This window comes from Pleurodeles waltl, chromosome 2_2 (assembly GCF_031143425.1).
Source record: "Pleurodeles waltl isolate 20211129_DDA chromosome 2_2, aPleWal1.hap1.20221129, whole genome shotgun sequence".
Taxonomy (NCBI): domain Eukaryota; kingdom Metazoa; phylum Chordata; class Amphibia; order Caudata; family Salamandridae; genus Pleurodeles; species Pleurodeles waltl.
This window is the reverse complement of record NC_090439.1, coordinates 162,885,093-162,911,140: the sequence shown is the minus strand read 5'-3', so window position 1 is coordinate 162,911,140 and position 26,048 is coordinate 162,885,093.

The window sequence follows — 26,048 nt, the reverse complement described above, 5'->3', positions numbered from 1 at the left end:
CCTAGGTCTCTAGTTTTCAGAAATGCACAGGTTTGTTAGGTTTCCCTAGGTGGCGGCTGAGCTACAGGCCAAAATCTACAGGTAGGCACTTTGCAAAAAACAGCTCTGTTTTCCTTCAAAAATTTGGCTGTGTCCACATTGCGCTTTGGGGCGTTTCCTGTCGCGGGCGCTAGGCCTAACCACACCACTGAGGTATCATTTTTATCGGGAGACGTGGGGGAACGCTGGGTGGAAGGAAATTTGTGGCTCCTCTCAGATTCCAGATTTTTCTGCCACAGAAATGTGAGGAACATGTGTTTTTTTAGCCAAATTTTGAGGTTTGCAAAGGATTCTGGGTAACAGAACCTGGTCCGAGCCACACAAGTCACCCCATCTTGGATTCCCCTAGGTCTCTAGTTTTCAGAAATGCACAGGTTTGGTAGGTTTCTCTAGGTGGCGGCTGAGCTACAGGTCAAAATCTACAGGTAGGCACTTTGCAAAAAACAACTCTGTTTTCCTTAAAAAATTTGGCTGTGTCCACGTTGCGCTTTGGGGCGTTTCCTGTCGCGGGCGCTAGGCCTACCCACACAAGTGAGGTATCATTTTTATCGGGAGACGTGGGGGAACGATGGGTGGAAGGAAATTTGTGGCTCCTCTCAGATTCCAGAACTTTCTGCCACAGAAATGTGAGGAACATGTGTTTTTTTAGCCAAATTTTGAGGTTTGCAAAGGTTTCTGGGTAACAGAACCTGGTCCGAGCCACACAAGTAACCCCATCTTGGATTCCCCTAGGTCTCTAGTTTTCAGAAATGCACAGGTTTGGTAGGTTTCCCTAGGTGGCGGCTGAGCGACAGGCCAAAATCTACAGGTAGGCACTTTGCAAAAAACACCTCTGTTTTCCTTCAAAAATTTGGCTGTGTCCACGTTGCGCTTTGGGGCGTTTCCTGTCGCGGGCGCTAGGCCTACCCACACAAGTGAGGTATCATTTTTATCGGGAGACGTGGGGGAACGATGGGTGGAAGGAAATTTGTGGCTCCTCTCAGATTCCAGAACTTTCTGCCACAGAAATGTGAGGAACATGTGTTTTTTTAGCCAAATTTTGAGGTTTGCAAAGGATTCTGGGTAACAGAACCTGGTCCGAGCCACACAAGTCACCCCATCTTGGATTCCCCTAGGTCTCTAGTTTTCAGAAATGCACAGGTTTGGTAGGTTTCCCTAGGTGGCGGCTGAGCTACAGGCCAAAATCTACAGGTAGGCACTTTGCAAAAAACACCTCTGTTTTCCTTCAAAAATTTGGCTGTGTCCACGTTGCGCTTTGGGGCGTTTCCTGTCGCGGGCGCTAGGCCTACCCACACAAGTGAGGTATCATTTATATCGGGAGACGTGGGGGAACGCTGGGTGGAAGGAAATTTGTGGCTCCTCTCAGATTCCAGAACTTTCTGCCACAGAAACGTGAGGAACATGTGTTTGTTTAGCCAAATTTTGAGGTTTGCAAAGGATTCTGGGTAACAGAACCTGGTCCGAGCCACACAAGTCACCCCATCTTGGATTCCCCTAGGTCTCTAGTTTTCAGAAATTCACAGGTTTGGTAGGTTTCCCTAGGTGGCGGCTGAGCTACAGGCCAAAGTCTACAGGTAGGCACTTTGCAAAAAACACCTCTGTTTTCCTTCAAAAATGTGGCTCTGTCCACGTTGCGCTGTGGGGCGTTTCCTGTCGCGGGCGCTAGGCCTACCCACACAAGTGAGGTATCATTTTTATCGGGAGACGTGGGGGAACGCTGGGTGGAAGGAAATTTGTGGCTCCTCTCAGATTGCAGAACTTTCTGCCACAGAAATGTGAGGAACATGTGTTTTTTTAGCCAAATTTTGAGGTTTGCAAAGGATTCTGGGTAACAGAACCTGGTCCGAGCCACACAAGTCACCACATCTTGGATTCCCCTAGGTCTCTAGTTTTCAGAAATGCACAGGTTTGTTAGGTTTCCCTAGGTGGCGGCTGAGCTACAGGCCAAAATCTACAGGTAGGCACTTTGCAAAAAACAGCTCTGTTTTCCTTCAAAAATTTGGCTGTGTCCACGTTGCGCTTTGGGGCGTTTCCTGTCGCGGGCGCTAGGCCTAACCACACCACTGAGGTATCATTTTTATCGGGAGACGTGGGGGAACGCTGGGTGGAAGGAAATTTGTGGCTCCTCTCAGATTCCAGATTTTTCTGCCACAGAAATGTGAGGAACATGTGTTTTTTTAGCCACATTTTGAGGTTTGCAAAGGATTCTGGGTAACAGAACCTGGTCCGAGCCACACAAGTCACCACATCTTGGATTCCCCTAGGTCTCTAGTTTTCAGAAATGCACAGGTTTGGTAGGTTTCCCTGGGTGGCGGCTGAGCTACAGGCCAAAATCTACAGGTAGGCACTTTGCAAAAAACACCTCTGTTTTCCTTCAAAAATTTGGCTGTGTCCACGTTGCGCTTTGGGGCGTTTCCTGTCGCGGGCGCTAGGCCTATCCACACAAGTGAGGTATCATTTTTATCGGGAGACGTGGGGGAACGCTGGGTGAAAGGACATTTGTGGCTCCTCTCAGATTCCAGAACTTTCTGTCACAGAAATGTAAGGAACATGTGTTTTTTTAGCCAAATTTTGAGGTTTGCTAAGGATTCTGGGTAACAGAACCTGGTCCGAGCCACACAAGTCACCCCATCTTGGATTTCCCTAGGTCTCTAGTTTTCAGAAATGCACAGGTTTGGTAAGTTTCCCTAGGTGGCGGCTGAGCTACAGGCCAAAATCTACAGGTAGGCACTTTGCAAAAAACACCTCTGTTTCCCTTCAAAAATTTGGCTGTGTCCACGTTGCGCTTTGGGGCGTTTCCTGTCGCGGGCGCTAGGCCTACCCACACAAGTGAGGTATCATTTTTATCGGGAGACATGGGGGAACGCTGGGTGGAAGGAAATTTGTTGCTCCTCTCAGATTCCAGAACTTTCTGCCACAGAAATGTGAGGAACATGTGTTTTTTTAGCCAAATTTTGAGGTTTGCAAAGGATTCTGGGTAACAGAACCTGGTCTGAGCCACACAAGTCACCCCATCTTGGATTCCCCTAGGTCTCTAGTTTTCAGAAATGCACAGGTTTGGTAGGTTTCTCTAGGTGGCGGCTGAGCTACAGGTCAAAATCTACAGGTAGGCACTTTGCAAAAAACAACTCTGTTTTCCTTAAAAAATTTGGCTGTGTCCACGTTGCGCTTTGGGGCGTTTCCTGTCGCGGGCGCTAGGCCTACCCACACAAGTGAGGTATCATTTTTATCGGGAGACGTGGGGGAACGATGGGTGGAAGGAAATTTGTGGCTCCTCTCAGATTCCAGAACTTTCTGCCACAGAAATGTGAGGAACATGTGTTTTTTTAGCCAAATTTTGAGGTTTGCAAAGGTTTCTGGGTAACAGAACCTGGTCCGAGCCACACAAGTAACCCCATCTTGGATTCCCCTAGGTCTCTAGTTTTCAGAAATGCACAGGTTTGGTAGGTTTCCCTAGGTGGCGGCTGAGCGACAGGCCAAAATCTACAGGTAGGCACTTTGCAAAAAACACCTCTGTTTTCCTTCAAAAATTTGGCTGTGTCCACGTTGCGCTTTGGGGCGTTTCCTGTCGCGGGCGCTAGGCCTACCCACACAAGTGAGGTATCATTTTTATCGGGAGACGTGGGGGAACGATGGGTGGAAGGAAATTTGTGGCTCCTCTCAGATTCCAGAACTTTCTGCCACAGAAATGTGAGGAACATGTGTTTTTTTAGCCAAATTTTGAGGTTTGCAAAGGATTCTGGGTAACAGAACCTGGTCCGAGCCACACAAGTCACCCCATCTTGGATTCCCCTAGGTCTCTAGTTTTCAGAAATGCACAGGTTTGGTAGGTTTCCCTAGGTGGCGGCTGAGCTACAGGCCAAAATCTACAGGTAGGCACTTTGCAAAAAACACCTCTGTTTTCCTTCAAAAATTTGGCTGTGTCCACGTTGCGCTTTGGGGCGTTTCCTGTCGCGGGCGCTAGGCCTACCCACACAAGTGAGGTATCATTTATATCGGGAGACGTGGGGGAACGCTGGGTGGAAGGAAATTTGTGGCTCCTCTCAGATTCCAGAACTTTCTGCCACAGAAATGTGAGGAACATGTGTTTGTTTAGCCAAATTTTGAGGTTTGCAAAGGATTCTGGGTAACAGAACCTGGTCCGAGCCACACAAGTCACCCCATCTTGGATTCCCCTAGGTCTCTAGTTTTCAGAAATTCACAGGTTTGGTAGGTTTCCCTAGGTGGCGGCTGAGCTACAGGCCAAAGTCTACAGGTAGGCACTTTGCAAAAAACACCTCTGTTTTCCTTCAAAAATGTGGCTCTGTCCACGTTGCGCTGTGGGGCGTTTCCTGTCGCGGGCGCTAGGCCTACCCACACAAGTGAGGTATCATTTTTATCGGGAGACATGGGGGAACGCTGGGTGGAAGGAAATTTGTGGCTCCTCTCAGATTGCAGAACTTTCTGCCACAGAAATGTGAGGAACATGTGTTTTTTTAGCCAAATTTTGAGGTTTGCAAAGGATTCTGGGTAACAGAACCTGGTCCGAGCCACACAAGTCACCACATCTTGGATTCCCCTAGGTCTCTAGTTTTCAGAAATGCACAGGTTTGTTAGGTTTCCCTAGGTGGCGGCTGAGCTACAGGCCAAAATCTACAGGTAGGCACTTTGCAAAAAACAGCTCTGTTTTCCTTCAAAAATTTGGCTGTGTCCACGTTGCGCTTTGGGGCGTTTCCTGTCGCGGGCGCTAGGCCTAACCACACCACTGAGGTATCATTTTTATCGGGAGACGTGGGGGAACGCTGGGTGGAAGGAAATTTGTGGCTCCTCTCAGATTCCAGATTTTTCTGCCACAGAAATGTGAGGAACATGTGTTTTTTTAGCCACATTTTGAGGTTTGCAAAGGATTCTGGGTAACAGAACCTGGTCCGAGCCACACAAGTCACCACATCTTGGATTCCCCTAGGTCTCTAGTTTTCAGAAATGCACAGGTTTGGTAGGTTTCCCTGGGTGGCGGCTGAGCTACAGGCCAAAATCTACAGGTAGGCACTTTGCAAAAAACACCTCTGTTTTCCTTCAAAAATTTGGCTGTGTCCACGTTGCGCTTTGGGGCGTTTCCTGTCGCGGGCGCTAGGCCTATCCACACAAGTGAGGTATCATTTTTATCGGGAGACGTGGGGGAACGCTGGGTGAAAGGACATTTGTGGCTCCTCTCAGATTCCAGAACTTTCTGTCACAGAAATGTAAGGAACATGTGTTTTTTTAGCCAAATTTTGAGGTTTGCTAAGGATTCTGGGTAACAGAACCTGGTCCGAGCCACACAAGTCACCCCATCTTGGATTTCACTAGGTCTCTAGTTTTCAGAAATGCACAGGTTTGGTAAGTTTCCCTAGGTGGCGGCTGAGCTACAGGCCAAAATCTACAGGTAGGCACTTTGCAAAAAACACCTCTGTTTCCCTTCAAAAATTTGGCTGTGTCCACGTTGCGCTTTGGGGCGTTTCCTGTCGCGGGCGCTAGGCCTACCCACACAAGTGAGGTATCATTTTTATCGGGAGACATGGGGGAACGCTGGGTGGAAGGAAATTTGTTGCTCCTCTCAGATTCCAGAACTTTCTGCCACAGAAATGTGAGGAACATGTGATTTTTTAGCCAAATTTTGAGGTTTGCAAAGGATTCTGGGTAACAGAACCTGGTCTGAGCCACACAAGTCACCCCATCTTGGATTCCCCTAGGTCTCTAGTTTTCAGAAATGCACAGGTTTGTTAGGTTTCCCTAGGTGGCGGCTGAGCTACAGGCCAAAATCTACAGGTAGGCACTTTGCAAAAAACAGCTCTGTTTTCCTTCAAAAATTTGGCTGTGTCCACGTTGCGCTTTGGGGCGTTTCCTGTTGCGGGCGCTAGGCCTAACCACACCACTGAGGTATCATTTTTATCGGGAGACGTGGGGGAACGCTGGGTGGAAGGAAATTTGTGGCTCCTCTCAGATTCCAGATTTTTCTGCCACAGAAATGTGAGGAACATGTGTTTTTTTAGCCAAATTTTGAGGTTTGCAAAGGATTCTGGGTAACAGAACCTGGTCCGAGCCACACAAGTCACCCCATCTTGGATTCCCCTAGGTCTCTAGTTTTCAGAAATGCACAGGTTTGGTAGGTTTCTCTAGGTGGCGGCTGAGCTACAGGTCAAAATCTACAGGTAGGCACTTTGCAAAAAACACCTCTGTTTTCCTTAAAAAATTTGGCTGTGTCCACGTTGCGCTTTGGGGCGTTTCCTGTCGCGGGCGCTAGGCCTACCCACACAAGTGAGGTATCATTTTTATCGGGAGACGTGGGGGAACGATGGGTGGAAGGAAATTTGTGGCTCCTCTCAGATTCCAGAACTTTCTGCCACAGAAATGTGAGGAACATGTGTTTTTTTAGCCAAATTTTGAGGTTTGCAAAGGATTCTGGGTAACAGAACCTGGTCCGAGCCACACAAGTCACCCCATCTTGGATTCCCCTAGGTCTCTAGTTTTCAGAAATGCACAGGTTTGGTAGGTTTCCCTAGGTGGCGGCTGAGCTACAGGCCAAAATCTACAGGTAGGCACTTTGCAAAAAACACCTCTGTTTTCCTTAAAAAATTTGGCTGTGTCCACGTTGCGCTTTGGGGCGTTTCCTGTCGCGGGCGCTAGGCCTACCCACACAAGTGAGGTATCATTTATATCGGGAGACGTGGGGGAACGCTGGGTGGAAGGAAATTTGTGGCTCCTCTCAGATTCCAGAACTTTCTGCCACAGAAATGTGAGGAACATGTGTTTGTTTAGCCAAATTTTGAGGTTTGCAAAGGATTCTGGGTAACAGAACCTGGTCCGAGCCACACAAGACACCCCATCTTGGATTCCCCTAGGTCTCTAGTTTTCAGAAATTCACAGGTTTGGTAGGTTTCCCTAGGTGGCGGCTGAGCTACAGGCCAAAGTCTACAGGTAGGCACTTTGCAAAAAACACCTCTGTTTTCCTTCAAAAATGTGGCTCTGTCCACGTTGCGCTGTGGGGCGTTTCCTGTCGCGGGCGCTAGGCCTACCCACACAAGTGAGGTATCATTTTTATCGGGAGACGTGGGGGAACGCTGGGTGGAAGGAAATTTGTTGCTCCTCTCAGATTCCAGAACTTTCTGCCACAGAAATGTGAGGAACATATGTTTTTTTAGCCAAATTTTGAGGTTTGCAAAGGATTCTGGGTAACAGAACCTGGTCCGAGCCACACAAGTCACCACATCTTGGATTCCCCTAGGTCTCTAGTTTTCAGAAATGCACAGGTTTGTTAGGTTTCCCTAGGTGGCGGCTGAGCTACAGGCCAAAATCTACAGGTAGGCACTTTGCAAAAAACAGCTCTGTTTTCCTTCAAAAATTTGGCTGTGTCCACGTTGCGCTTTGGGGCGTTTCCTGTCGCGGGCGCTAGGCCTAACCACACCACTGAGGTATCATTTTTATCGGGAGACGTGGGGGAACGCTGGGTGGAAGGAAATTTGTGGCTCCTCTCACATTCCAGATTTTTCTGCCACAGAAATGTGAGGAACATGTGTTTTTTTAGCCAAATTTTCAGGTTTGCAAAGGATTCTGGGTAACAGAACCTGGTCCGAGCCACACAAGTCACCCCATCTTGGATTCCCCTAGGTCTCTAGTTTTCAGAAATGCACAGGTTTGGTAGGTTTCTCTAGGTGGCGGCTGAGCTACAGGTCAAAATCTACAGGTAGGCACTTTGCAAAAAACACCTCTGTTTTCCTTAAAAAATTTGGCTGTGTCCACGTTGCGCTTTGGGGCGTTTCCTATCGCGGGCGCTAGGCCTACCCACACAAGTGAGGTATCATTTTTATCGGGAGACGTGGGGGAACGATGGATGGAAGGAAATTTGTGGCTCCTCTCAGATTCCAGAACTTTCTGCCACAGAAATGTGAGGAACATGTGTTTTTTTAGCCAAATTTTGAGGTTTGCAAAGGATTCTGGGTAACAGAACCTGGTCCGAGCCACACAAGTCATCCCATCTTGGATTCCCCTAGGTCTCTAGTTTTCAGAAATGCACAGGTTTGGTAGGTTTCCCTAGGTGGCGGCTGAGCTACAGGCCAAAATCTACAGGTAGGCACTTTGCAAAAAACACCTCTGTTTTCCTTCAAAAATTTGGCTGTGTCCACGTTGCGCTTTGGGGCGTTTCCTGTCGCGGGCGCTAGGCCTACCCACACAAGTGAGGTATCATTTATATCGGGAGACGTGGGGGAACGCTGGGTGGAAGGAAATTTGTGGCTCCTCTCAGATTCCAGAACTTTCTGCCACAGAAAGGTGAGGAACATGTGTTTGTTTAGCCAAATTTTGAGGTTTGCAAAGGATTCTGGGTAACAGAACCTGGTCCGAGCCACACAAGTCACCCCATCTTGGATTCCCCTAGGTCTCTAGTTTTCAGAAATTCACAGGTTTGGTAGGTTTCCCTAGGTGGCGGCTGAGCTACAGGCCAAAATCTACAGGTAGGCACTTTGCAAGAAACACCTCTGTTTTCCTTCAAAAATGTGGCTCTGTCCACGTTGCGCTGTGGGGTGTTTCCTGTCGCGGGCGCTAGGCCTACCCACACAAGTGAGGTATCATTTTTATCGGGAGACGTGGGGGAACGCTGGGTGGAAGGAAATTTGTGGCTCCTCTCAGATTGCAGAACTTTCTGCCACAGAAATGTGAGGAACATGTGTTTTTTTAGTCAAATTTTGAGGTTTGCAAAGGATTCTGGGTAACAGAACCTGGTCCGAGCCACACAAGTCACCCCATCTTGGATTCCCCTAGGTCTCTAGTTTTCAGAAATGCACAGGTTTGGTAAGTTTCCCTAGGTGGCGGCTGAGCTACAGGCCAAAATCTACAGGTAGGCACTTTGCAAAAAACACCTCTTTTTTCCTTCAAAAATTTGGCTGTGTCCACGTTGCGCTTTGGGGCGTTTCCTGTCGCGGGCGCTAGGCCTACCCACACAAGTGAGGTATCATTTTTATCGGGAGACGTGGGGGAACGCTGGGTGGAAGGAAATTTGTGGCTCCTCTCAGATTCCAGAACTTTCTGCCACAGAAATGTGAGGAACATGTGTTTTTTTAGCCAAATTTTGAGGTTTGCAAAGGATTCTGGGTAACAGAAACTAGTCCGAGCCACACAAGTCACCCCATCTTGGATTCCACTAGGTCTCTAGTTTTCAGAAATGCACAGGTTTGGTAAGTTTCCCTAGGTGGCGGCTGAGCTACAGGCCAAAATCTACAGGTAGGCACTTTGCAAAAAACACCTCTGTTTTCCTTAAAAAATTTGGCTGTGTCCACGTTGCGCTTTGGGGCGTTTCCTGTCGCGGGCGCTAGGCCTACCCACACAAGTGAGGTATCATTTTTATCGGGAGACGTGGGGGAACGCTGGGTGGAAGGAAATTATGTGGCTCCTTTCAGATTCCAGAACTTTCTGCCACAGAAATGTGAGGAACATGTGTTTTTTTAGCCAAATTTTGAGGTTTGCAAAGGATTCTGGGTAACAGAACCTGGTCCGAGCCACACAAGTCACCCCATCTTGGATTCCCCGAGGTCTCTAGTTTTCAGAAATGCACAGGTTTGGTAAGTTTCCCTAGGTGGCGGCTGAGCTACAGGCCAAAATCTACAGGTAGGCACTTTGCAAAAAACACCTCTGTTTTCCTTCAAAAATTTGGCTGTGTCCACGTTGCGCTTTGGGGCGTTTCCTGTCGCGGGCGCTAGGCCTACCCACACAAGTGAGGTATCATTTTTATCGGGAGACATGGGGAACGCTGGGTGGAAGGAAATTTGTTGCTCCTCTCAGATTCCAGAACTTTCTGCCACAGAAATGTGAGGAACATGTGTTTTTTTAGCCAAATTTTGAGGTTTGCAAAGGATTCTGGGTAACAGAACCTGGTCCGAGCCACACAAGTCACCCCATCTTGGATTCCCCTAGGTCTCTAGTTTTCAGAAATGCACAGGTTTGTTAGGTTTCCCTAGGTGGCGGCTGAGCTACAGGCCAAAATCTACAGGTAGGCACTTTGCAAAAAACAGCTCTGTTTTCCTTCAAAAATTTGGCTGTGTCCACGTTGCGCTTTGGGGCGTTTCCTGTCGCAGGCGCAAGGCCTAACCACACCACTGAGGTATCATTTTTATCAGGAGACGTGGGGGAACGCTGGGTGGAAGGAAATTTGTGGCTCCTCTCAGATTCCAGATTTTTCTGCCACAGAAATGTGAGGAACATGTGTTTTTTTAGCCAAATTTTGAGGTTTGCAAAGGATTCTGGGTAACAGAACCTGGTCCGAGCCACACAAGTCACCCCATCTTGGATTCCCCTAGGTCTCTAGTTTTCAGAAATGCACAGGTTTGGTAGGTTTCTCTAGGTGGCGGCTGAGCTACAGGTCAAAATCTACAGGTAGGCACTTTGCAAAAAACACCTCTGTTTTCCTTAAAAAATTTGGCTGTGTCCACGTTGCGCTTTGGGGCGTTTCCTGTCGCGGGCGCTAGGCCTACCCACACAAGTGAGGTATCATTTTTATCGGGAGACGTGGGGGAACGATGGGTGGAAGGAAATTTGTGGCTCCTCTCAGATTCCAGAACTTTCTGCCACAGAAATGTGAGGAACATGTGTTTTTTTAGCCAAATTTTGAGGTTTGCAAAGGATTCTGGGTAACAGAACCTGGTCCGAGCCACACAAGTCACCCCATCTTGGATTCCCCTAGGTCTCTAGTTTTCAGAAATGCACAGGTTTGGTAAGTTTCCCTAGGTGGCGGCTGAGCTACAGGCCAAAATCTACAGGTAGGCACTTTGCAAAAAACACCTCTTTTTTCCTGCAAAAATTTGGCTGTGTCCACGTTGCGCTTTGGGGCGTTTCCTGTCGCGGGCGCTAGGCCTACCCACACAAGTGAGGTATCATTTATATCGGGAGACGTGGGGGAATGCTGGGTGGAAGGAAATTTGTGGCTCCTCTCAGATTCCAGAACTTTCTGCCACAGAAATGTGAGGAACATGTGTTTGTTTAGCCAAATTTTGAGGTTTGCAAAGGATTCTGGGTAACAGAACCTGGTCCGAGCCACACAAGTCACCCCATCTTGGATTCCCCTAGGTCTCTAGTTTTCAGAAATGCACAGGTTTGGTAGGTTTCTCTAGGTGGCGGCTGAGCTACAGGTCAAAATCTACAGGTAGGCACTTTGCAAAAAACACCTCTGTTTTCCTTAAAAAATTTGGCTGTGTCCACGTTGCGCTTTGGGGCGTTTCCTGTCGCGGGCGCTAGGCCTACCCACACAAGTGAGGTATCATTTTTATCGGGAGACGTGGGGGAACGATGGGTGGAAGGAAATTTGTGGCTCCTCTCAGATTCCAGAACTTTCTGCCACAGAAATGTGAGGAACATGTGTTTTTTTAGCCAAATTTTGAGGTTTGCAAAGGATTCTGGGTAACAGAACCTGGTCCGAGCCACACAAGTCACCACATCTTGGATTCCCCTAGGTCTCTAGTTTTCAGAAATGCACAGGTTTGTTAGGTTTCCCTAGGTGGCGGCTGAACTACAGGCCAAAATCTACAGGTAGGCACTTTGCAAAAAACAGCTCTGTTTTCCTTCAAAAATTTGGCTGTGTCCACGTTGCGCTTTGGGGCGTTTCCTGTCGCGGGCGCTAGGCCTAACCACACCACTGAGGTATCATTTTTATCGGGAGACGTGGGGGAACGATGGGTGGAAGGAAATTTGTGGCTCCTCTCAGATTCCAGATTTTTCTGCCACAGAAATGTGAGGAACATGTGTTTTTTTAGCCAAATTTTGAGGTTTGCAAAGGATTCTGGGTAACAGAACCTGGTCCGAGCCACACAAGTCACCCCATCTTGGATTCCCCTAGGTCTCTAGTTTTCAGAAATGCACAGGTTTGGTAGGTTTCTCTAGGTGGCGGCTGAGCTACAGGTCAAAATCTACAGGTAGGCACTTTGCAAAAAACACCTCTGTTTTCCTTAAAAAATTTGGCTGTGTCCACGTTGCGCTTTGGGGCGTTTCCTGTCGCGGGCGCTAGGCCTACCCACACAAGTGAGGTATCATTTTTATCGGGAGACGTGTGGGAACGATGGATGGAAGGAAATTTGTGGCTCCTCTCAGATTCCAGAACTTTCTGCCACAGAAATGTGAGGAACATGTGTTTTTTTAGCCAAATTTTGAGGTTTGCAAAGGATTCTGGGTAACAGAACCTGGTCCGAGCCACACAAGTCACCCCATCTTGGATTCCCCTAGGTCTCTAGTTTTCAGAAATGCACAGGTTTGGTAGGTTTCCCTAGGTGGCGGCTGAGCTACAGGCCAAAATCTACAGGTAGGCACTTTGCAAAAAACACCTCTGTTTTCCTTCAAAAATTTGGCTGTGTCCATGTTGCGCTTTGGGGCGTTTCCTGTCGCGGGCGCTAGGCCTACCCACACAAGTGAGGTATCATTTATATCGGGAGACGTGGGGGAACGCTGGGTGGAAGGAAATTTGTGGCTCCTCTCAGATTCCAGAACTTTCTGCCACAGAAATGTGAGGAACATGTGTTTGTTTAGCCAAATTTTGAGGTTTGCAAAGGATTCTGGGTAACAGAACCTGGTCCGAGCCACACAAGTCACCCCATCTTGGATTCCCCTAGGTCTCTAGTTTTCAGAAATGCACAGGTTTGGTAGGTTTCCCTAGGTGGCGGCTGAGCTACAGGCCAAAATCTACAGGTAGGCACTTTGCAAAAAACACCTCTGTTTTCCTTCAAAAATTTGGCTGTGTCCACGTTGCGCTTTGGGGCGTTTCCTGTCGCGGGCGCTAGGCCTACCCACACAAGTGAGGTATCATTTTTATCGGGAGACGTGGGGGAACGCTCGGTGGAAGGAACTTTGTGGCTCCTCTCAGATTCCAGAACTTTCTGCCACAGAAATGTGAGGAACATGTGTTTTTTTAGCCAAATTTTGAGGTTTGCAAAGGATTCTGGGTAACAGAACCTGGTCCGAGCCGCACAAGTCACCCCATCTTGGATTCCCCTAGGTCTCTAGTTTTCAGAAATGCACAGGTTTGGTAGGTTTCCCTAGGTGGCGGCTGAGCTACAGGCCAAAATCTACAGGTAGGCACTTTGCAAAAAACACCTCTTTTTTCCTTCAAAAATTTGGCTGTGTCCACGTTGCGCTTTGGGGCGTTTCCTGTCGCGGGCGCTAGGCCTACCCACACAAGTGAGGTATCATTTTTATCGGGAGACGTGGGGGAACGCTGGGTGGAAGGAAATTTGTGGCTCCTCTCAGATTCCAGAACTTTCTGCCACAGAAATTTGAGGAACATGTGTTTTTTTAGCCAAATCTTGAGGTTTGCAAAGGATTCTGGGTAACAGAACCTAGTCCGAGCCACACAAGTCACCCCATCTTGGATTCCACTAGGTCTCTAGTTTTCAGAAATGCACAGGTTTGGTAAGTTTCCCTAGGTGGCGGCTGAGCTACAGGCCAAAATCTACAGGTAGGCACTTTGCAAAAAACACCTCTGTTTTCCTTCAAAAATTTGGCTGTGTCCACGTAGCGCTTTGGGGCGTTTCCTGTCGCGGGCGCTAGGCCTACCCACACAAGTGAGGTATCATTTTTATCGGGAGACGTGGGGGAACGCTGGGTGGAAGAAAATTTGTGGCTCCTCTCAGATTGCAGAACTTTCTGCCACAGAAATGTGAGGAACATGTGTTTTTTTAGCCAAATTTTGAGGTTTGCAAAGGATTCTTCGTAACAGAACCTGGTCCGAGCCACACAAGTCACCCCATCTTGGATTCCCCTAGGTCTCTAGTTTTCAGAAATGCACAGGTTTGGTAGGTTTCCCTACGTGGCGGGTGAACTGCAGGCCAAAATCTACAGGTAGGCACTTTGCAAAAAACACCTCTGTTTTCCTTCAAAAATTTGGCTGTGTCCACGTTGCGCTTTGGGGCGTTTCCTGTCGCGGGCGCTAGGCCTACCCACACAAGTGAGGTATCATTTTTATCGAGAGACATGGGGGAACGCTGGGTGAAAGGACATTTGTGGCTCCTCTCAGATTCCAGAACTTTCTGCCACAGAAATATGAGGAACATGTGTTTTTTTAGCCAAATTTTGAGGTTTGCAAAGGATTCTGGGTAACAGAACCTGGTCCGAGCCACACAAGTCATCCCATCTTGGATTCCCCTAGGTCTCTAGTTTTCAGAAATGCACAGGTTTGGTAAGTTTCCCTAGGTGGCGGCTGAGCTACAGGCCAAAATCTACAGGTAGGCACTTTGTAAAAAACACCTCTGTTTTTCTTCAAAAATTTGGCTGTGTCCACTTTGCGCTTTGGGGTGTTTCCTGTCGCGGGTGCTAGGCCTACCCACACAAGTGAGGTATCATTTTTATCGGGAGACGTGGAGGAACGCTGGGTGGAAGGAAATTTGTGGCTCCTCTCAGATTCCAGAACTTTCTGCCACAGAAATGTGAGGAACACATGTTTTTTTAGCCAAATTTTGAGGTTTGCAAAGGATTCTGGGTAACAGAACCTGGTCCGAGCCACACAAGTCACCCCATCTTGGATACCCCTAGGTCTCTAGTTTTCAGAAATGCACAGGTTTGATAAGTTTCCCTAGGTGGCGGCTGAGCTACAGCCCAAAATCTACAGGTAGGCACTTTGCAAAAAACACCTCTGTTTTCCTTCAAAAATTTGGCTGTGTCCACGTTGCGCTTTGGGGCATTTCCTGTTCGGGCGCTAGGCCTACCCACACAAGTGAGGTATCATTTTTATCGGGAGACGTGGGGGAACGCTGGGTGGAAGGAAATTTGTGGCTCCTCTCAGATTCCAGAACTTTCTGCCACAGAAATGTGAGGAACATGTGTTTTTTTAGCCAAATTTTGAGGTTTGCAAAGGATTCTGGGTAACAGATCCTGGTCCGAGCCACACAAGTCACCCCATCTTGGATTCCCCTAGGTCTCTAGTTTTCAGAAATGCACAGGTTTGGTAGGTTTCCCTAGGTGGCGGCTGAGCTACAGGCCAAAATCTACAGGTAAGCACTTTGCAAAAAACACCTCTGTTTTCCTTAAAAAATTTGGCTGTGTCCACGTTGCGCTTTGGGGCGTTTCCTGTCGCGGGCGCTAGGCCTAACCACACAAGTGAGGTATCATTTTTATCGGGAGACGTGGGGGAACGTTGGGTGGAAGGAAATTTGTGGCTCCTCTCAGATTCCAGAACTTTCTGCCATAGAAATGTGAGGAACATGTGTGTTTTTAGCCAAATTTTGAGGTTTGCAAAGGATTCTGGGTAACAGAACATGGTCCGAGCCACACAAGTCACCCCATCTTGGATTCCCCTAGGTCTCTAGTTTTCAGAAATGTACAGGTTTGGTAGGTTTCCCTACGTGGCGGCTGAGCTACAGGCCAAAATCTACAGGTAGGCACTTTGCAAAAAACACCTCTGTTTTCCTTCAAAAATTTGGCTGTGTCCACGTTGCGCTTTGGAGCGTTTCCTGTCGCGGGCGCTAGGCCTACCCACACAAGTGAGGTATCATTTTTATCAGGCGACGTGGGGGAACGCTGTGTGGAAGGAAATTTGTGGCTCCTCTCAGATTCCAGAACTTTCTGCCACAGAAATGTGAGGAACATGTGTTTTTTTAGCAAAATTTTGAGGTTTGCAAAGGATTCTGGGTAACAGATCCTGGTCCGAGCCACACAAGTCACCCCATCTTGGATTCCCCTAGGTCTCTAGTTTTCAGAAATGCACAGGTTTGGTAGGTTTCCCTAGGTGGCGGCTGAGCTACAGGCCAAAATCTACAGGTAGGCACTTTGCAAAAAACACCTCTGTTTTCCTTAAAAAATTTGGCTGTGTCCACGTTGCGCTTTGGGGCGTTTCCTGTCGCGGGCGCTAGGCCTAACCACACAAGTGAGGTATCATTTTTATCGGGAGACATGGGGGAACGTTGGGTGGAAGGAAATTTGTGGCTCCTCTCAGATTCCAGAACTTTCTGCCACAGAAATGTGAGGAACATGTGTGTTTTTAGCCAAATTTTGAGGTTTGCAAAGGATTCTGGGTAACAGAACCTGGTCCAAGCCACACAAGTCACCCCATCTTGGATTCCCCTAGGTCTCTAGTTTTCAGAAATGTACAGGTTTGGTAGGTTTCCCTAGGTGGCGGCTGAGCTACAGGCCAAAATCTACAGGTAGGCACTTTGCAAAAAACACCTCTGTTTTCCTTCAAAAATTTGGCTGTGTCCACGTTGCGCTTTGGGGCGTTTCCTGTCGCGGGCGCTAGGCCTACCCACACAAGTGAGGTATCATTTTTATCGGGCGACGTGGGGGAACGCTGTGTGGAAGGAAATTTGTGGCTCCTCTCAGATTCCAGAACTTTCTGCCACAGAAATGTGAGGAACATGTGTTTTTTTAGCCAAATTTTGAGGTTTGCAAAGGATTCTGGGTAACAGATCCTGGTCCGAGCCATACAAGTCACCCCATCTTGGATTCCCCTAGGTCTCTAGTTTTCAGAAATGCACAGGTTTGGTAAGTTTCCCTAGGTGGCGGCTGAGCTACAGGTCAAAATCTACAGGTAGGCACTTTGCAAAAAACACCTCTGTTTTCCTTCAAAAATTTGGCTGTGTCCACGTTGCGCTTTGGGGCGTTTCCTGTCGCAGGCGCTAGGCCTACCCACACAAGTGAGGTATCATTTTTATCGGGAGACGTGGGGGAACGCTGGGTGGAAGGAAATTTGTGGCTCCTCTCAGATTCCAGAACTTTCTGCCACAGAAATGTGAGGAATATGTGTTTTTTTAGCAAAATTTTGAGGTTTGCAAAGGATTCTGGGTAACAGATCCTGGTCCGAGCCACACAAGTCACCCCATCTTGGATTCCCCTAGGTCTCTAGTTTTCAGAAATGCACAGGTTTGGTAGGTTTCCCTAGGTGGCGGCTGAGCTACAGGCCAAAATCTACAGGTAGGCACTTTGCAAAAAACACCTCTGTTTTCCTTAAAAAATTTGGCTGTGTCCACGTTGCGCTTTGGGGCGTTTCCTGTCGCGGGCGCTAGGCCTAACCACACAAGTGAGGTATCATTTTTATCGGGAGACGTGGGGGAACGTTGGGTGGAAGGAAATTTGTGGCTCGTCTCAGATTCCAGAACTTTCTGCCACAGAAATGTGAGGAACATGTGTGTTTTTAGCCAAATTTTGAGGTTTGCAAAGGATTCTGGGTAACAGAACCTGGTCCGAGCCACACAAGTCACCCCATCTTGGATTCCCCTAGGTCTCTAGTTTTCAGAAATGTACAGGTTTGGTAGGTTTCCCTAGGTGGCGGCTGAGCTACAGGCCAAAATCTACAGGTAGGCACTTTGCAAAAAACACCTCTGTTTTCCTTCAAAAATTTGGCTGTGTGCACGTTGCGCTTTGGGGCGTTTCCTGTCGCGGGCGCTAGGCCTACCCACACAAGTGAGGTATCATTTTTATCGGGCGACGTGGGGGAACGCTGTGTGGAAGGAAATTTGTGGCTCCTCTCAGATTCCAGAACTTTCTGCCACAGAAATGTGAGGAACATGTGTTTTTTTAGCCAAATTTTGAGGTTTGCAAAGGATTCTGGGTAACAGAACCTGGTCCGAGCCACACAAGTCACCCCATCTTGGATTCCCCTAGGTCTCTAGTTTTCAGAAATGCACAGGTTTGGTAGGTTTCCCTAGGTGGCGGCTGAGCTACAGGCCAAACTCTACAGGTACGCACTTTGCAAAAAACACCTCTGTTTTCCTTCAAACATTTGGCTGTGTCCACGTTGCGCTTTGGGCGTTTCCTGTCGCGGGCGCTAGGCCTACCCACACAAGTGAGGTATCATTTTTATCGGGAGACGTGGGGGAACGCTGGGTGGAAGGAAATTTGTGGCTCCTCTCAGATTGCAGAACTTTCTGCCACAGAAATGTGAGGAACATGTGTTTTTTTAGCCAAATTTTGAGGTTTGCAAAGGATTCTGGGTAACAGAACCTGGTCCGAGCCACACAAGTCACCCCATCTTGGATTCCCCTAGGTCTCTAGTTTTCAGAAATGCACAGGTTTGGTAGGTTTCCCTAGGTGGCGGCTGAGCTACAGGCCAAAATCTACAGGTAGGCACTTTGAAAAAACACCTCTGTGTTCCTTCAAAAATTTGGCTGTGTCCACGTTGCGCTTTGGGGCGTTCCCTGTCGCGGGCGCTAGGCCTACCCACACAAGTGAGGTATCATTTATATCGGGAAACGTGGGGGAACGCTGGGTGGAAGGAAATTTGTGGCTCCTCTCAGATTCCAGAACTTTCTGCCACAGAAATGTGAGGAACATGTGTTTTTTTAGCCAAATTTTGAGGTTTGCAAAGGATTCTGGGTAACAGAACCTGGTCCGAGCCACACAAGTCACCCCATCTTGGATTCCCCTAGGTCTCTAGTTTTCAGAAATGCACAGGTTTGGTAGGTTTCCCTAGGTGGCGGCTGAGCTACAGGCCAAAATCTACAGGTAGGCACTTTGCAAAAAACACCTCTGTTTTCCTTCAAAAATTTGGCTGTGTCCACGTTGCGCTTTGGGGCGTTTCCTGTCGCGGGCGCTAGGCCTACCCACACAAGTGAGGTATCATTTTTATCGGGAGACGTGGGGGAACGCTCGGTGGAAGGAACTTTGTGGCTCCTCTCAGATTCCAGAACTTTCTGCCACAGAAATGTGAGGAACATGTGTTTTTTTAGCCAAATTTTGAGGTTTGCAAAGGATTCTGGGTAACAGAACCTAGTCCGAGCCACACAAGTCACCCCATCTTGGATTCCACTAGGTCTCTAGTTTTCAGAAATGCACAGGTTTGGTAAGTTTCCCTAGGTGGCGGCTGAGCTACAGGCCAAAATCTACAGGTAGGCACTTTGCAAAAAACACCTCTGTTTTCCTTCAAAAATTTGGCTGTGTCCACGTAGCGCTTTGGGGCGTTTCCTGTCGCGGGCGCTAGGCCTACCCACACAAGTGAGGTATCATTTTTATCGGGAGACGTGGGGGAACGCTGGGTGGAAGAAAATTTGTGGCTCCTCTCAGATTGCAGAACTTTCTGCCACAGAAATGTGAGGAACATGTGTTTTTTTAGCCAAATTTTGAGGTTTGCAAAGGATTCTTCGTAACAGAACCTGGTCCGAGCCACACAAGTCACCCCATCTTGGATTCCCCTAGGTCTCTAGTTTTCAGAAATGCACAGGTTTGGTAGGTTTCCCTACGTGGCGGGTGAACTGCAGGCCAAAATCTACAGGTAGGCACTTTGCAAAAAACACCTCTGTTTTCCTTCAAAAATTTGGCTGTGTCCACGTTGCGCTTTGGGGCGTTTCCTGTCGCGGGCGCTAGGCCTACCCACACAAGTGAGGTATCATTTTTATCGAGAGACATGGGGGAACGCTGGGTGAAAGGACATTTGTGGCTCCTCTCAGATTCCAGAACTTTCTGCCACAGAAATGTGAGGAACATGTGTTTTTTTAGCCAAATTTTGAGGTTTGCAAAGGATTCTGGGTAACAGAACCTGGTCCGAGCCACACAAGTCATCCCATCTTGGATTCCCCTAGGTCTCTAGTTTTCAGAAATGCACAGGTTTGGTAGGTTTCCCTAGGTGGCGGCTGAGCTACAGGCCAAAATCTACAGGTAGGCACTTTGCAAAAAACACCTCTGTTTTCCTTCAAAAATTTGGCTGTGTCCACGTTGCGCTTTGGGGCATTTCCTGTCGCGGGCGCTAGGCCTACCCACACAAGTGAGGTATCATTTTTATCGGGCGACGTGGGGGAACGCTGTGTGGAAGGAAATTTGTGGCTCCTCTCAGATTCCAGAACTTTCTGCCACAGAAATGTGAGGAACATGTGTTTTTTTAGCCAAATTTTGAGGTTTGCAAAGGATTCTGGGTAACAGAACTTGGTCCGAGCCACACAAGTCACCCCATCTTGGATTCCCCTAGGTCTCTAGTTTTCAGAAATGCACAGGTTTGGTAGGTTTCCCTAGGTGGCGGCTGAGCTACAGGCCAAAATCTACAGGTAGGCACTTTGCAAAAAACACCTCTGTTTTCCTTCAAAAATTTGGCTGTGTCCACGTTGCGCTTTGGGCGTTTCCTGTCGCGGGCGCTAGGCCTACCCACACAAGTGAGGTATCATTTTTATCGGGAGACGTGGGGGAACGCTGGGTGGAAGGAAATTTGTGGCTCCTCTCAGATTCCAGAACTTTCTGCCACAGAAATATGAGGAACATGTGTGTTTTTAGCCAAATTTTGAGGTTTGCAAAGGATTCTGGGTAACAGAACCTGGTCCGAGCCACACAAGTCACCCCATCTTGGATTCCCCTAGGTCTCTAGTTTTCAGAAATGTACAGGTTTGGTAGGTTTCCCTAGGTGGCGGCTGAGCTACAGGCCAAAATCTACAGGTAGGCACTTTGCAAAAAACACCTCTGTTTTCCTTCAAAAATTTGGCTGTGTCCACGTTGCGCTTTGGGGCGTTTCCTGTCGCGGGCGCTAGGCCTACCCACACAAGTGAGGTATCATTTTTATCGGGAGACGTGGGGGAACGCTGGGTGGAAGGAAATTTGTGGCTCCTCTCAGATTCCAGAACTTTCTGCCACAGAAATGTGAGGAACATGTGTTTTTTTAGCCAAATTTTGAGGTTTGCAAAGGATTCTGGGTAACAGAACCTGGTCCGAGCCACACAAGTCACCCCATCTTGGATTCCCCGAGGTCTCTAGTTTTCAGAAATGCACAGGTTTGGTAAGTTTCCCTAGGTGGCGGCTGAGCTACTGGCCAAAATCTACAGGTAGGCACTTTGCAAAAAACACCTCTGTTTTCCTTCAAAAATTTGGCTGTGTCCACGTTGCGCTTTGGGGCGTTTCCTGTCGCGGGCGCTAGGCCTACCCACACAAGTGAGGTATCATTTTTATCGGGACACATGGGGGAACGCTGGGTGGAAGGAAATTTGTTGCTCCTCTCAGATTCCAGAACTTTCTGCCACAGAAATGTGAGGAACATGTGTTTTTTTAGCCAAATTTTGAGGTTTGCAAAGGATTCTGGGTAACAGAACCTGGTCCGAGCCACACAAGTCACCCCATCTTGGATTCCCCTAGGTCTCTAGTTTTCAGAAATGCACAGGTTTGTTAGGTTTCCCTAGGTGGCGGCTGAGCTACAGGCCAAAATCTACAGGTAGGCACTTTGCAAAAAACAGCTCTGTTTTCCTTCAAAAATTTGGCTGTGTCCACGTTGCGCTTTGGGGCGTTTCCTGTCGCGGGCGCTAGGCCTAACCACACCACTGAGGTATCATTTTTATCGGGAGACGTGGGGGAACGCTGGGTGGAAGGAAATTTGTGGCTCCTCTCAGATTCCAGATTTTTCTGCCACAGAAATGTGAGGAACATGTGTTTTTTTAGCCAAATTTTGAGGTTTGCAAAGGATTCTGGGTAACAGAACCTGGTCCGAGCCACACAAGTCACCCCATCTTGGATTCCCCTAGGTCTCTAGTTTTCAGAAATGCACAGGTTTGGTAGGTTTCTCTAGGTGGCGGCTGAGCTACAGGTCAAAATCTACAGGTAGGCACTTTGCAAAAAACAACTCTGTTTTCCTTAAAAAATTTGGCTGTGTCCACGTTGCGCTTTGGGGCGTTTCCTGTCGCGGGCGCTAGGCCTACCCACACAAGTGAGGTATCATTTTTATCGGGAGACGTGGGGGAACGATGGGTGGAAGGAAATTTGTGGCTCCTCTCAGATTCCAGAACTTTCTGCCACAGAAATGTGAGGAACATGTGTTTTTTTAGCCAAATTTTGAGGTTTGCAAAGGTTTCTGGGTAACAGAACCTGGTCCGAGCCACACAAGTAACCCCATCTTGGATTCCCCTAGGTCTCTAGTTTTCAGAAATGCACAGGTTTGGTAGGTTTCCCTAGGTGGCGGCTGAGCTACAGGCCAAAATCTACAGGTAGGCACTTTGCAAAAAACACCTCTGTTTTCCTTCAAAAATTTGGCTGTGTCCACGTTGCGCTTTGGGGCGTTTCCTGTCGCGGGCGCTAGGCCTACCCACACAAGTGAGGTATCATTTTTATCGGGAGACGTGGGGGAACGATGGGTGGAAGGAAATTTGTGGCTCCTCTCAGATTCCAGAACTTTCTGCCACAGAAATGTGAGGAACATGTGTTTTTTTAGCCAAATTTTGAGGTTTGCAAAGGATTCTGGGTAACAGAACCTGGTCCGAGCCACACAAGTCACCCCATCTTGGATTCCCCTAGGTCTCTAGTTTTCAGAAATGCACAGGTTTGGTAGGTTTCCCTAGGTGGCGGCTGAGCTACAGGCCAAAATCTACAGGTAGGCACTTTGCAAAAAACACCTCTGTTTTCCTTCAAAAATTTGGCTGTGTCCACGTTGCGCTTTGGGGCGTTTCCTGTCGCGGGCGCTAGGCCTACCCACACAAGTGAGGTATCATTTATATCGGGAGACGTGGGGGAACGCTGGGTGGAAGGAAATTTGTGGCTCCTCTCAGATTCCAGAACTTTCTGCCACAGAAATGTGAGGAACATGTGTTTGTTTAGCCAAATTTTGAGGTTTGCAAAGGATTCTGGGTAACAGAACCTGGTCCGAGCCACACAAGTCACCCCATCTTGGATTCCCCTAGGTCTCTAGTTTTCAGAAATTCACAGGTTTGGTAGGTTTCCCTAGGTGGCGGCTGAGCTACAGGCCAAAGTCTACAGGTAGGCACTTTGCAAAAAACACCTCTGTTTTCCTTCAAAAATGTGGCTCTGTCCACGTTGCGCTGTGGGGCGTTTCCTGTCGCGGGCGCTAGGCCTACCCACACAAGTGAGGTATCATTTTTATCGGGAGACGTGGGGGAACGCTGGGTGGAAGGAAATTTGTGGCTCCTCTCAGATTGCAGAACTTTCTGCCACAGAAATGTGAGGAACATGTGTTTTTTTAGCCAAATTTTGAGGTTTGCAAAGGATTCTGGGTAACAGAACCTGGTCCGAGCCACACAAGTCACCACATCTTGGATTCCCCTAGGTCTCTAGTTTTCAGAAATGCACAGGTTTGTTAGGTTTCCCTAGGTGGCGGCTGAGCTACAGGCCAAAATCTATAGGTAGGCACTTTGCAAAAAACAGCTCTGTTTTCCTTCAAAAATTTGGCTGTGTCCACGTTGCGCTTTGGGGCGTTTCCTGTCGCGGGCGCTAGGCCTAACCACACCACTGAGGTATCATTTTTATCGGGAGACGTGGGGGAACGCTGGGTGGAAGGAAATTTGTGGCTCCTCTCAGATTCCAGATTTTTCTGCCACAGAAATGTGAGGAACATGTGTTTTTTTAGCCAAATTTTGAGGTTTGCAAAGGATTCTGGGTAACAGAACCTGGTCCGAGCCACACAAGTCACCACATCTTGGATTCCCCTAGGTCTCTAGTTTTCAGAAATGCACAGGTTTGGTAGGTTTCCCTGGGTGGCGGCTGAGCTACAGGCCAAAATCTACAGGTAGGCACTTTGCAAAAAACACCTCTGTTTTCCTTCAAAAATTTGGCTGTGTCCACGTTGCGCTTTGGGGCGTTTCCTGTCGCGGGCGCTAGGCCTATCCACACAAGTGAGGTATCATTTTTATCGGGAGACGTGGGGGAACGCTGGGTGAAAGGACATTTGTGGCTCCTCTCAGATTCCAGAACTTTCTGTCAAAGAAATGTAAGGAACATGTGTTTTTTTAGCCAAATTTTGAGGTTTGCTAAGGATTCTGGGTAACAGAACCTGGTCCGAGCCACACAAGTCACCCCATCTTGGATTTCCCTAGGTCTCTAGTTTTCAGAAATGCACAGGTTTGGTAAGTTTCCCTAGGTGGCGGCTGAGCTACAGGCCAAAATCTACAGGTAGGCACTTTGCAAAAAACACCTCTGTTTCCCTTCAAAAATTTGGCTGTGTCCACGTTGCGCTTTGGGGCGTTTCCTGTCGCGGGCGCTAGGCCTACCCACACAAGTGAGGTATCATTTTTATCGGGAGACATGGGGGAACGCTGGGTGGAAGGAAATTTGTTGCTCCTCTCAGATTCCAGAACTTTCTGCCACAGAAATGTGAGGAACATGTGTTTTTTTAGCCAAATTTTGAGGTTTGCAAAGGATTCTGGGTAACAGAACCTGGTCTGAGCCACACAAGTCACCCCATCTTGGATTCCCCTAGGTCTCTAGTTTTCAGAAATGCACAGGTTTGTTAGGTTTCCCTAGGTGGCGGCTGAGCTACAGGCCAAAATCTACAGGTAGGCACTTTGCAAAAAACAGCTCTGTTTTCCTTCAAAAATTTGGCTGTGTCCACGTTGCGCTTTGGGGCGTTTCCTGTCGCGGGCGCTAGGCCTAACCACACCACTGAGGTATCATTTTTATCGGGAGACGTGGGGGAACGCTGGGTGGAAGGAAATTTGTGGCTCCTCTCAGATTCCAGATTTTTCTGCCACAGAAATGTGAGGAACATGTGTTTTTTTAGCCAAATTTTGAGGTTTGCAAAGGATTCTGGGTAACAGAACCTGGTCCGAGCCACACAAGTCACCCCATCTTGGATTCCCCTAGGTCTCTAGTTTTCAGAAATGCACAGGTTTGGTAGGTTTCTCTAGGTGGCGGCTGAGCTACAGGTCAAAATCTACAGGTAGGCACTTTGCAAAAAACACCTCTGTTTTCCTTAAAAAATTTGGCTGTGTCCACGTTGCGCTTTGGGGCGTTTCCTGTCGCGGGCGCTAGGCCTACCCACACAAGTGAGGTATCATTTTTATCGGGAGACGTGGGGGAACGATGGGTGGAAGGAAATTTGTGGCTCCTCTCAGATTCCAGAACTTTCTGCCACAGAAATGTGAGGAACATGTGTTTTTTTAGCCAAATTTTGAGGTTTGCAAAGGATTCTGGGTAACAGAACCTGGTCCGAGCCACACAAGTCACCCCATCTTGGATTCCCCTAGGTCTCTAGTTTTCAGAAATGCACAGGTTTGGTAGGTTTCCCTAGGTGGCGGCTGAGCTACAGGCCAAAATCTACAGGTAGGCACTTTGCAAAAAACACCTCTGTTTTCCTTAAAAAATTTGGCTGTGTCCACGTTGCGCTTTGGGGCGTTTCCTGTCGCGGGCGCTAGGCCTACCCACACAAGTGAGGTATCATTTATATCGGGAGACGTGGGGGAACGCTGGGTGGAAGGAAATTTGTGGCTCCTCTCAGATTCCAGAACTTTCTGCCACAGAAATGTGAGGAACATGTGTTTGTTTAGCCAAATTTTGAGGTTTGCAAAGGATTCTGGGTAACAGAACCTGGTCCGAGCCACACAAGACACCCCATCTTGGATTCCCCTAGGTCTCTAGTTTTCAGAAATTCACAGGTTTGGTAGGTTTCCCTAGGTGGCGGCTGAGCTACAGGCCAAAGTCTACAGGTAGGCACTTTGCAAAAAACACCTCTGTTTTCCTTCAAAAATGTGGCTCTGTCCACGTTGCGCTGTGGGGCGTTTCCTGTCGCGGGCGCTAGGCCTACCCACACAAGTGAGGTATCATTTTTATCGGGAGACGTGGGGGAACGCTGGGTGGAAGGAAATTTGTTGCTCCTCTCAGATTCCAGAACTTTCTGCCACAGAAATGTGAGGAACATATGTTTTTTTAGCCAAATTTTGAGGTTTGCAAAGGATTCTGGGTAACAGAACCTGGTCCGAGCCACACAAGTCACCACATCTTGGATTCCCCTAGGTCTCTAGTTTTCAGAAATGCACAGGTTTGTTAGGTTTCCCTAGGTGGCGGCTGAGCTACAGGCCAAAATCTACAGGTAGGCACTTTGCAAAAAACAGCTCTGTTTTCCTTCAAAAATTTGGCTGTGTCCACGTTGCGCTTTGGGGCGTTTCCTGTCGCGGGCGCTAGGCCTAACCACACCACTGAGGTATCATTTTTATCGGGAGACGTGGGGGAACGCTGGGTGGAAGGAAATTTGTGGCTCCTCTCACATTCCAGATTTTTCTGCCACAGAAATGTGAGGAACATGTGTTTTTTTAGCCAAATTTTGAGGTTTGCAAAGGATTCTGGGTAACAGAACCTGGTCCGAGCCACACAAGTCACCCCATCTTGGATTCCCCTAGGTC